The 10,566-nt window shown below is 38.9% G+C and overlaps 1 pseudogene; it reads right to left on the minus strand.

The window, feature by feature from the left end:
* Positions 1-5,232: 5,232 nt before the first annotated feature.
* LOC118627746 lies at positions 5,233-6,376 on the minus strand (annotated as a pseudogene).
* Between the last annotated feature and the right edge of the window lie 4,190 nt (positions 6,377-10,566).

Below are 10,566 nucleotides of genomic sequence, written 5' to 3' on the forward strand. Positions count from 1 at the left end.
TGCATCCTCGGATTCTCTGGGCATTAGACCTGCTGTCTTCTTAAGATGGAAAGTACAGGAAGCCACATGTTCTAAGGATATAGATATTTTACATAAAGATTTGAGAACTTGTTTTTATATATTGCTTCACACGAAACACCATGAACTCTAGTTGGTTGTGTGGCTTTTTAGGGACACTACTTGAAGATGAGTCTTAAGAGGTTTGGAGGGCAAAATCAGGTAGTTCATCAATGTATGTAAAAATTTAATCTTTGCCTTTTAAAGACAAACCCTGAAAAATACAAGAATTGGAGAGTATTCATAGATGGTCTTTAACTTTCAAAATCTTAGAATTGCCCTAGAAGTGAGTCTATGCTCTTAACACACTGATCTGACCACAGTTTCAGGTAGAAGAAGAGAAAAAATTATTTTCTTTATAAGTCAATACATTTGTAGAATTTTGCTCATTGCAATTGTATGAAAAGGGTAGTTGACAGTAGTTATTGTATCTCAAAGCAAGATCAGCACTGCGGTCCTGGCCAGGTGGCTCAGTTGGTTGGATTGTTGTCCTGTACACCTTAAGGTGGCAGGTTTGATTCCCAGTCAGGGCACATACCTATGCTGAGGGTTCCCAACTGATCAATGATTGATGTTTCTCACTTTGATGTTTCTCTCTCTCTCCCATTCGCTCACTCTAAAAATCAATAAAAAAAATATCCTTGGATGAGAATTAAAAATAAAAAAAGACCAATATAGCCCAGCCAGTGTGGCTCAGTGGTTGAATATCGACCCATGCACCAATAGGTCACCGGTTTGATTCCCTGTCAGGGCACATGCCCAGGCTGTGGGCCAAAACCTCAGTGGGGGGCATGCAGGAGGTGGCTGATCGATGTTCTCTCTCATCGATGTTTCTATCTCTCTCTCCCTCTCTCTTTCTCTCTCTCTAAAAGTAATAAAGAAAAAACATTTAAAAAAAGATCAGTACAGTACTGCCAACAGAATGCTAGGAGGCAATAGAAGCTGTGAGAGAAATGTTTAATGTTCTCAGTTTAGACTTATAGTTATCAAATTGTTTACCCTCAGATAAAATGATTATTTTACAAATACTTTAATAAAATTTACTTTGATAGTTGCATTATTATAAGCAAAGTAAATATAATTGAAATTAAAATATCCCTTTAGATTAATTTATAGATTAAAATATTTCCAAGGATACAGTGGGCCTTTAAATATTCATTGACAAGAATCCAATTTTTAGTACTGATATATTATAATTCTTTATAATTCTAATTGAATTTATTTTGCTTTATGTTGTTGAATGAATTTCTCAGTATACTTTGAGAATGGAATTGTTTTCATTGCTCTCCCAAATTTAGCTACAGAAGCATCTTAAAAGAATGAATTATCTCTCCTTCAAACTTGGTAGATGGCAATTTTTAACAGTCTTTTAAATAAGCAGCTGATTCTACTTTCAGGAGGGAAAAAATGTCATTCTGAATTAAAGAGAACACTGTTCCTAAGAATAATTTATGATGTCCAACTTTACACAAAGTCTGGCTGAACTGAAAGTACAAGCATACTTCAGCTGGGCTACTTCCTGGAGTTTACCCATATGGTCAACATTTACAGCATTGTGGCTCCCTGCCAGGCCCTAGGAGGACCTCAGCAACACCACCGGAGCAGGATCATTCCGTGAAAAAAAAAAAAAAAAATGCTGGAGGGCTCTGGATGTACCTGACTGTGGGCTCATGGGTAGAATTCCAGAACATCGACAGATTAACTTTACTGAACTATAAAATGACAGGATCAAATGAGAATGATATTAAAAATCCCTCTTGTTCTAACATATGACTCCTTCAGAAATACGTGAATAAATCTCAATGGTTGTTGCAAATCTATTTGACCTGAATATCTCACTGCTTGGCTGAGGAGTGTTTATTTTTCCAATCTCTGTGCTTAGAACTTAGACTAGAACTATATACATGTTTTCTGAATACTGACTTGGCAAGAATTTATGGACAGCTGTCTTTTGCATAAAAAAGCAGAAGAACTCAAGATGCCTCTTTATAATTGATCGGCATTGCTATAACAGCCAACTCTACAGTATATGCGTATGAATTATTAACTGCAGTATTATTGTCTTTTCTGCTCTGAGAAAATTATCCCTGGCATCATTTACTGGCATTCTTTATACCCCTGGGAATGACAACTAATTTTATTGCTAGTCTATGTTAAAAATTAATTATAAAAACAAATAAATTCTGCAAAAGACAATAGCCAATCCTGCATTCCTAAAGCAAATATTGCTCTGGCACTTTCCTCTACTAGGCCTCCTGGCAGCACTAAACTAAAGGATTTAACTAGTGGATTCTTCCTGACAATGTGGGCCAGGCACACTCTTCATTCAGTCTTACATGTATTGAACACCGTATATGTGTCAGTCACTAAATAAGGCATTGGGAAGAAAGGTAAATAAGACATAACCACTTACCTCTAAGTATATTTAGTGTGGGCAGGACCACTGAAGGAAATAGACATGATAACACAAAATTAGACTCTGGGTTTATAAAGATATAAAAGAAGGTCCCATGACAGTACAAGAAGTTTTTGCAGAGGCCTCAAAAGTAGATGCATTGGCACATGCCAGGTTATACAGTTTTTATCTTTATTAAATATATTGGAGTAACATTGGTTAATAAAATTATATAGGTTTGCAGTGTACAGTTCTATGATACATCATCTGTGTATTGTATTGTGTGCCTACCACCCAAAGTCAAATCTTCTTCCATCACCATATATTTGACCCCCTTTACCATCCCCCCACCCCAGGTTATACAGTTTTAACTTAATCCAGGAGTAAACCATTTGTGGATTTTGAAAAAGAGGGATGACCTGTTTATACCTGTGTTAGAATGATCATCCTAGTTATAGTATAAAGACTGACTTAAAACCCTTCAAGGAGTATGTTGAAACAGCCTAGATGAATGACTGAGATCCTGGATCAAGAAGAAGAGGGGAACTTGGTGAATTTAAAAAAGAAGATAAATTTACCATACAGCAGGCACTGTTTCCATCATCCGCTTGGAGTATAATACTGTGTTTTAATTGCTCTCCTGTCTGAGGGATGGGAGCGGTTTCCGAGACTTCTTCTTGGTGTTCCCCAGTATGGGAGCTCTTACCTCAAAGATTAAGGAATCAGAGTGCAGGTTGCACCAACTGCAAGTATTTTAATTATAGATTGGGAAGCAGGAAAATAGCCATTGGATGAATTTACAGAACCAAGAACTCCATTATAAGCTAGAACTTCACTAAGACCATATATATATATATATATATATATATATATGGTCTTAATGAATATATATATAATATATATAATATTTATATATATATATATTATATATATATATATATATATATATATATATATTATCTCACCACATATGATCCAACTCTTATCAGGGGTACCTTGATGATACTTTGTGTCTCCAGAGTTCTATATCAATTCAGATGGGTGTCTAATAGTCCTTAAAATATTTGATTAACACTGTTATATCAATCCATTGCTAAACCCGGGGGAATCACTGAATATACTTTTGTGTTCTTACAGAATCCCTTGTCTTGGGGGTTGGTCTCCTCTTCAATCACTGGATTTCAGATCTGGAAACAGGCCAAGATTGGGGCAGCGGTTCTCAACCTGTGGGTCGTGACCCCTTTGGGGGCCGAATGACCCTTTCACAGGGGTTGCCTAAGACATAGCAGAAGCAAAGTTACAGTTATGAAGTAGCAACAAAAATAATTTTATGGTTGGGGGTCACCACAGCATGAGGAACTGTTTAGAGGGTCACATCATTAGGTAGGTTGAGAACTACTGGGTAAGGGGTTATGGCTTTTATTGAGGCAACTTCCCTCAGCTTCCTGGTCTTCCATCCTTGATTCTTCTTCTGGGTACAAGCTGAGTAGTATTCTTATTTACTGCATGTCTATTTAGCCCATAGGGATGCCATGTTCAAAATTATCTGTAAGTCAGATTTGTTTTGGCTTCCACTTTGACTTAATAGATAATATATTTGTAGCCTGCTAGACTTAGTAATTAACTCCACACCTGTCCTCTATTTTAGGGAGAGTCCTATCATTACAATTATTGTCAGTAAGCCACATTTATTAATAGTTGCTTTTACTGACAGCCAGGGCTTATAGATTAATGCTACCACTGAACATTTTAGTGTTGTTGATGCCCTGCTCATCAAATCATTTCTCATAGCCCTTGTAAATGGTATGTCATCCGGGCCTTCCCATGGAACAGAATCATCTGGCAGACTTTCTGGCCATATATGCTATGTCTATCCCTGAATGCCCACTTCCATGAGCTTTAATTTATTTTTCCCATGCCTACTATAGCAATTCTGGCCTTTTAGCTTCACTCAGTACAGGCCATAGTTTTTTGTATGCTTCTAGAAAACATATTAGTAGCAAATTTTCCCCATCTCCTGGAATTGTTTTCTCAGTGATAAATATTACATCACAGGAGAGCATTCTCAAATAAAAAAATATTTCCTCTATTATATATTATCACTCCTCGATTAAGCACCATTAAAACACAGTCCCATTCATACTTCCCCAGTACCTATTGGTATATAACATCTATTTCTTGCAGCTCTTTCATCTATAGAACCACGCAAGTTATGCTACAACTTAACCCTAGTTAGAAGTAGTGGCCATGATGGGAGGTGGGGGCAGATCTGGAGGACACACCTTCTAACTGACAGGAAAGAACCCCAGTTCTCTTTCAAACCAGAAGTGGGGAATTGGGCATTCTGGCTCTTGATGGTGGTCCTACTTTCATAGGCTCAGGAAGATCCATAACAGACAAAAGTTTCATGGCATGTACCCTGGTGTCTCCATCCAACGTGTTGAAGCTCCAAGATTTCCTACCAGGGAAATGGTGTTGATGCAATAGAATAGCCCTGGTGAGCAGTAACCCTCTTTGAATTTGGATTCTCTCACCGTTCTTTGACTGGGTCCTAAGCTTTTGTTTGTTTCTTTCTTTCTTTATTTTTGAAATACAACTTTATTCTAGTTCTAAAGGAAAAAGCAGTGTGAATGACAGTCACTAATAAGATTTCACCCTGAAGATTGTGAGGTGACTGCAGCAGTCTTATATTTGGAACTCAATAAGGAAACAACTTCATTCCCAAACAGATAAGTATGCCACACTCACTCCGAAGCCATTCATCTCCAGCACCCCAAAGATCAAGCACCGGTACCGCTCAGCTGTGTAATAACGTGGCAAACACGCTGCAGCACCGGCATCCCGGGACAGGGCCTGGAAAACTGACGCTGGGCTCCAGCTTCCCTCTGTCCCAGGTCGTCATCCTCACCCGGGACAGAGGTGGTCTGAGCGACCTCTGGATCGTGCTCACGCTGCCCTGCCAAAGCGGGGTCCACGACCACCTCTGGGGGCAAGAGCAGGCTTGGCGTCATATCCGAGTCAGGGCCTCCAAACCAGTTTTCTGGCCAGCCAGAGGAGGCTTTGCAAGTTGCAGGCACTCTCCGCAGAAAAGACATAGTCCTGACGATTCTTTTTTCGGTGGAAGACAAACTGCTTTAGCCTTAACTTCTCTTCCTTAGTATCCACTTTGTTGCCACACAGCACGATGGGGATGTTCTCACACTCGTACCAGATCTACGCCAGTGAGCTCACCCTTGTCAGTCGCTCTGGAATTACATCAAACATGGTAACAGCGGCCTCGCCCAGGAGCCTCTCCCACCTGCTGCCTCCCACAGGGCAAACTAGGCCCTCTGTCTGTGCAACACGACGGGACGGACCTCGACACCCAGGGCGGCCCCATACTTCGTCTCCAGGTCCCCAGCCAGGTGACGGTTCATGAATGCAGCTTTCCCAGTCCCCTCGTCACCAACCAATACAAGTTTGAACTGAACTTGGGGTTCTCCTTGGGTGGCCACCGGGAGGTTACTGCCAGAAGCTCTTAGGGCCCTTTCCAGGTATTTTCTACCTCTCACTGCAGGGCAGGTTTTACACTTGGCTTTCAATTGCCCAGTTCTCCCCCCAGGTCTTCATTGACTCTGTGTGGAACATCAGTGGCGTTTGGCAATATCCAGGCAAGCGACTTACTCTTGCAGATACTATTCCCTCTGTACATTTCAAAGACCTGATGTACAGGATTAACCAGTGCATTCTCTCCCCAGGATGCCTTTCTAATTCACTACCAGTGAGAGGTTTAACACTGGACAACCACCTTATGTAGGTTTGTCCGTGCTCCACCTCCATCAGCACTGGGATGCTTATTGTCAGACAGGTAGTGAATAATCCAACCTCAAAACCTAACTGCAAAAATGATTTATTTTCTCACTTACTTTCTTGAACCACTCCCATTACCAACACTCACAGTATATCATGGATCGACGTTTTGATGCTGGCCTGCCAAAACCTTGACTAACACGGCGGGGAGCACTAAATCAGAATTTCCGTTACCCCATATGGCGTTGAAATTGTGGAGATTTTATATGTCTGCCTTGATCAGATATGAGTTGCCCCTGGAAAATCCATGATTTAGAGCAGATCGCTCTCTACATTTGGGCAGACCCTGAAGTAAATAGGAGTTGAATGCTTTCTACCCACCACTCCCTTCGGCTAGACAGAAAGTCCTTTGAAGGAGAATTCTCATTACACGTTTCTTCTCTTTTTCTTTCTTTCTTTTCTTTTCTTTTTTTTTTTTTTTTTTTGGTTAATCCTTACCCAAGGATATTTATTTTCCCACGAATTTTTAAATAGAGTGTTAAGGGAGGGAGGGAGAGAGAGAGAAACATCGACCTGAGAGAGACACATCAACTGGCTACCTCCCACATGAACCCCACCAGGACCAGGGATTAATCCTACAACCCAGATATGTGCCCTTGACCGGGAATCAAACCCTTTGGTCCCCAGGCCAACGCTCTAACCACTGAGCAAAACCAACCAAGGTACATTATACATTTCTATGTCTACTACATTAGGGTCTTCAAAAAACCAACTTTTAGCTTTGTTAATTTTCTCTATTTTCTATTTCACTGACTTCTCCTCTGATTTTATTTCTTCTTAGTTGACTTGCATTTAATTCCCTGCTCTTTTTCTAGCTTTATGAAATGAACACACTTGCCATTAATACTAATTTTTTTTTTTTTGTCTATTACAAAAATCTGGACCTAAAAATTCCCTACTATGAACAGACTTAGCAGCATCTGACAGGTTTATAACTTAATATCTCTTTGACAAATGGGTTACTTAGAAATTTATTACTTAATTACACATATTTGAACCATTTCAAGTAATATTTGAATTACCTTTGCTTTTTTAATATAATTTCACTGCAGGACAAGAACTTTGAAGAGTTTCAATCCTCTGAAATGTGTTAGAATTTTCTTTCTGACCCAGAATATAGTATATTTTGAAAATTGTTTTATGCTTGCTTACAAATAATATTATTCAGTTGTTTGATACAGTAGTCTATTTATTTTACTATGTCAACATTTATGAGTGCTTTTTTTAAAAAAAATTGATTCATTTACTGGTTGTTCTAATATTATATAACTTCTAATATGATTCTACATTTTATAAGTTTTTTTTCAGTTGTATTAGTTTCATATATTTTGAATCTATGTTATTTTCTGCATACAAATTTAGAATTGTTATGACTTTCTGAGGCATTAAAATTGTTATTTTGATAAAATTTCACTCTTTTAATAATCTTCTCATTAAATCAAAAATGTATATTAATATTAACATAGCAACATCAGACTTACATGGCAAATACTTTTATTGTCTATCATCTATCAAAATATTTGAGATTTATTTTCCAGTTGAAAAACAGAAGAGCTTCCAACCTGTCAGTGGAGTGAATGGAAGATACACAGACCATCTCCCAGGACGAAACTGGAATTACAACTAAAATAAAGACAAATCATTAGGAAAAAGCAACAGAAAAGCAGCTTGCAAGGACCATATAACCAGGGACACTGAATTGAGGGGTGCTGGGAGCCCATGGACAGCAATGGTCTTAGTTGTGAGCAATGCCCTCGGAGTTAAACTTTCAAGCAGCTCCATAGTGCAGAGCCAGGACAGATGCTAAAATAGCCACAGCTACTCACCTTGGGCTTCAGCAGAAGGAGGACAGATTGGACAGGAACTGTGGGGACACTCAGAATTTAGAGGGCTCTCAGAGCTTTTGCTGAGTGGCGACGACGCAGGACAGTGGTCATCTTACTTCTTCCAAGTCTCTGGGGAGAGGTGGCAGCCCCTCCCTCGGAGATTCACCCACCTGGTAGGCCATTGAGATGTAACTTGAGGCTCATTAACAACCAGCATTTACCCCACCTTCAGGAAATCCCCTTACACTGAACACCTGAGGGAGTTATTCATTCAACTGAGAAGCCAAGGCTCTTCATGTAACTGTGACTAATAGCCTCCAGGCAAAAAGCTAGAAGATAACTGAACCTTTCCTGGGCTTACAACTCTACCCAGGAAAGTAAGACTTGACAGTGGTGTTTAATGTGGGTCTCCCTCACTCATCCAAATCCAGTAGAGGGAGCCACAAACAGCAGAACATCAACATACACAGGGATAATTTGGCAGGCTCCAAAACCCACTGAGATAGCCAAAATAGTGAAACAAAGATACAAATCACAAATGAAAGAACAAGAAACCTCTACTGAAGATGAGATAAATGAAATGTAATTAAGCAAGTAAACAGAGCTAGAATTCAGAACCATGATCTTGAGGAAGAACAAAAGCATGAGTAAGGAAGTCAACACCATGAGTAAAGACAAAGAGACATTGAAAATCAACCAATTGGAAATTAAAAATCACCCAGAAGAAATGAACAATGACATAGCAGAAATAAAGAACAAATGGGAAGGACTAAACTGTAGAGTAGAGGAAGCTGAGGATGAGATCAGTGAATTAGAAGACAGGGTAAAAAAAATCAACCAATCAGAAAATCAAAAGGAAAAAAAACATTAAAAAACAGGAAGACAGCTTAGGAGAACTGTGGCACAACTGGAACCGTAATAATATTCGCATCATAGGTGTCCCCGAACAAGAAGAAAATGAGCAAGGGTTAGAGAATATATTTGAAGAAATAATGACAGAAAACTTTCCTAACATGGTGTACGAAGAAGGCATTCAAGTTCAAGAAGCACAGAGAGCCCCAAGTAAGAAGAACACAAACAGGCCCACATCAAGACACAAAGTAATTAAAATGCCAAAAATTAAAGACAAAGAGAGAATCCTAAAGGCAGCAAGAGATAAGCAACAGGTTACCTGCAAAGGAAACCCCATAAGCCTCTCAGCTGACTTCTCAACAGAAACACTACAGGCCAGAAGGGAGTGCCATGAAGTAATCATGGTCATGAAAAACAAGGATCTGAATCCCAGACTACTCTACCCAGAAAGGCTGTCATTCAAAATAGAAGGTCAAATAAAGATCTTCCCAGACAAAAAAGGCTAAGGGAATGCATTAGCACAAAATCAGCACTGTAAGAAATGCTAAAAGGACTGTTGTAATTAGTAAAAAAAAAAATAGGAAGAAAAAACTAACCACATTAAACAAAAATGGCAATAATTATGTACATATCAATAATCACCTTAAATGTAAATGGAATGAATGCTCCAATAAAAAGACACAGAGTAGCTGATTGGATAAGAAAGCATGACTCATATATGTATAAGAGACCCACCTCAAACAAAAGACTCACATATGTTGAAAGTAAAGGGATGGGAAAAAATCTTTCAAGCAAATAGAAATGAAAAAAAGCTGGCATAGCAATACTCATATCTGATAAAATAGATTTTAAAATGAAGGCCATAACTACAGACAAAGAAGGCCGCTACATAATATTGAAAGGATCCATCCAACAGGAAGATATAACTTTGGTAAACATATATGCACCCAATATAGGAGCACCAACATATACTAAAAATCTTCTGGAAGACTTCAAAGGAGAAATCAATAGCAATACAATCATACACGGGACTTCAACACGCCACTGATATCAGTGGATAGATCATCTAGACAAAAAACAGAAAGGAAACAGAGACTCTAAATGAAGCCCTACACCAAATGGATTTAATAGATATCTACAGAGAATTACACTCCAAAACTAGACTATTCACATTCTTCACAAGTGCACGTGGAACATTCTCAAAGAGAGACCACATATTAGGACACAAACTAAGTTTTGACAGGTTCAAGAATATTGAAATCATATCAAGCATCTTCTTAGATCACAATGGCATGACACAAGAAATCAATTGCAACAAGAACATGCAAAGATATTTGAACACATGGAGGCTAAATAGCATTCTATTAAACAATGAATGGATTACAGAAGAGATCAAGGACAAAATAAAAAAATTTTGGCTCTGGACAGTTTGGCTCAGAGGTTGAGCGTCGGCCTGTGGACCAGAGAGTCCGGGGTTCGATTCTCGCTAGGGGCATGTACCACAAAAAAAATTTTTATTTTTTTTTGGAAATCAATGAAAATGAACACACAACAACACAAAATCTATGGGATGCAGCAACAGCAGTT

This window comes from Molossus molossus, unplaced genomic scaffold, assembly GCF_014108415.1.
Source record: "Molossus molossus isolate mMolMol1 unplaced genomic scaffold, mMolMol1.p scaffold_m16_p_13, whole genome shotgun sequence".
In the NCBI taxonomy this organism is placed as follows: Eukaryota; Metazoa; Chordata; class Mammalia; order Chiroptera; family Molossidae; genus Molossus; species Molossus molossus.